At 43.7% G+C, this 2,406-nt stretch overlaps 1 protein-coding gene across 2 annotated transcripts in view; it reads right to left on the reverse strand.

Annotated features, from left to right (window-relative positions):
• Positions 1-2,406, reverse strand: part of GSKIP (GSK3B interacting protein) — a 20,001-nt gene extending 17,595 nt beyond the window's left edge. The window contains exon 1 of one of the 2 annotated variants that reach the window (XM_011370203.2): positions 2,284-2,406. The gene's annotated coding sequence lies outside the window, so the exon portion shown is untranslated. The remainder of the gene's footprint in view (positions 1-2,283) is intronic. The other variant, XM_011370202.2, reaches the window with a different exon arrangement.

Raw genomic sequence — 2,406 nt, forward strand, 5'->3', positions numbered from 1 at the left:
AGGAAATGTTATAAAATCTTCCAATTTTTATTTTCCTTTTCTGATATTTGAAATTTCAGGCATTCTATGGACAGCCTGAATGTAATTCTACATTCCAAAAGAAATCACTTACTTAACATGTGAACCTGAAAGAAGTCAACTGTACCCATTCCTCAAAAGTCCAGTTCAAATTTGTTTAAACTCCTTTTATGTCAAATATTATTATTCATGAACATGTCTTATTCTCTCCACAATTTACCCAGAATCCAACTGCTTTTTACCATCTTCACTGCTACCACTCTAATCCAAGCCACTGTCATCTTTTGCCTGGATTATTGCATTATTCTTGTCTTCCTCTTTTCCTTCCATCTCTATACGAGTCTATTCTCAACACAGCAGGTGGCATGTCACTCCTCTCCTCAAACTCCTTTACCCAGAATAAAAGCCAAAGTCCTTATAACGGCCTATGATGCCCTGTATTACCCGACCCTTACTCTATTCCCATCCTATCTACCTTTCCCCTCACTGCCCCCTGATGTTCCTGGAACTCACCAAGCATGTTCTTGCCATAGCGCCCTGCACTTGTTGCCCCGGCCTGGAAAACAACTGTTCCAGGCATTCACATGCCTTGCTCCCTAGCTTTCATCAAATCTCTGCTAAAATGTCACCTTATTAAATCAGAATGGCCTTCCCTTCCCCTTCTATGTAAAAAGTGACAAATCTCCTTCCTCTCCATTCCCTTTTTATTGCTTTATTTTTTTCCTACGTACTTATCACCACATGGCATGATTTATTTGACTGTTTCTTTTGCCTTCAATAAAATGTGAACTCTGAGAAGGCAGAGCCTTAATTGGTTCGGTGCTGAATTCCCAGCACCTAGAACAGTCTGGCTCATGCAGGCAATCATTTATTAAACAAAGAAACAGACCTTTCACTCTAGAACATAAGTTCCTTGAAGGTTCTTCTGGATTCTTCTTTAGCCTTTTCACCTAACCAGCTGTAGAGACTTTCATTTAATAGACACTTAACCTATTCCCCGTCTGCCCTGATAACACTCACGGGGTGGTGCCTGTGGCTACAATGTTACCCTGAGATAACTCGCAGGTGACAGCCCTAACCTTACTCCCAAAGCCACAAAATCTTTTATTAGTACTTTCCCATCACTGTAATATATCAAGTGTCTTTGGAAACAAAAGTTATCTATTTATAGCATTTTACTTTTAGTAGTGGTATTTCCATTTACAAAATATAGTAATTCTTGATCGTTGAAAATGTCAAATCCTAGAAAATATAGGAAAATATAGCATTCCTACGAGTGATGTTAACACTGTTCTCGAACAGTTAGCCGAAGATTCATTTGATGAATCCGATTTATGTGTATATTTCTGTTACATCAGGATTAGAGGCAAGTTGTTTAGAAATAACTCCAAGAAAAGTTTTTATATATTTTTTTCATATTGAAAACCACACAGATTCACTTCAGTCTTAAAGAGCGTGTTTATATAAAATTAAATTAACGCTGAAAGCGAGTTGCAGTTTTTTTTTTTTTCCCTGAAGGGGAAATGGGTTAACAAATACCCTTGAATGAAGAGCCAGGAAACTGGTTACTACTGCCAGTGCTTCCCGCAAGTCTACAAAGAATGAGAGGCACCAACGATCCAAACACCTACACAGACTGGCGCGCACACTGCTTCTGAAATGAAAAGGTGGTTTGGACGAAGAGCTAGTCTTCTCTATTTTACAGTATTTTGGGGCTGTTAGTATTTCTAAAGCTTTCATGAATTATGAACAAAATCTCCTTAAACAAGCCGTCTTAATTTACTATCCTTAATCCAACGGTATGAATCAGGATTGTTTGGGTTGGTTCTCCGCTCATCTCATTTAATTTTCATTAACAATCCTCGGAGGTTCGATATCAAAACGCTCACGCTAGGCAAAGACTCAGAGGGAGGTGGCCTGTCCCAGGTGGCTTGGCCAGTGTGAGGACTGAAACCCAGGCATCTGGCTTCCAAGCCACGGGACACCCGCGCAAGCCTTTCGCGGGCGACCAAGTTAGGAGCCAGCTCCGCCCCTGCAGGAGTTGCCTCCTCCAAGGCAGAAATGCGATGGCGCAGGTTCGCAGAACCGCACAAGCTCTTCGCCCCGGTTTCCGCGAGCTCAGGGTGGCTGGGGCGTTAGCATTGACCAGGGAAAGCGGTTCTGCCAGCAAATGCCTCGAAAACTCAAGTTTCCCGGTCGCTGGGGAAGCGCACCCAAGATGAAGAAAGCGCTCCGGAGATGGAGCTGAAGCTTTGGAAACAATACCTGAATGAGGCGGGCGACGAGTAACTTGCTGACAATGGGCGCCGGTCAATACTCCGGGGCCGCGGGGCCGCGCGAGGGCGGGCGCAGCCCTCCCGGAGGAGCCGCCGGCGCTCCCAGCGCGGG

This window comes from Pteropus vampyrus, unplaced genomic scaffold (genome assembly GCF_000151845.1).
Source record: "Pteropus vampyrus isolate Shadow unplaced genomic scaffold, Pvam_2.0 Scaffold164, whole genome shotgun sequence".
Classification (NCBI taxonomy): domain Eukaryota; kingdom Metazoa; phylum Chordata; class Mammalia; order Chiroptera; family Pteropodidae; genus Pteropus; species Pteropus vampyrus.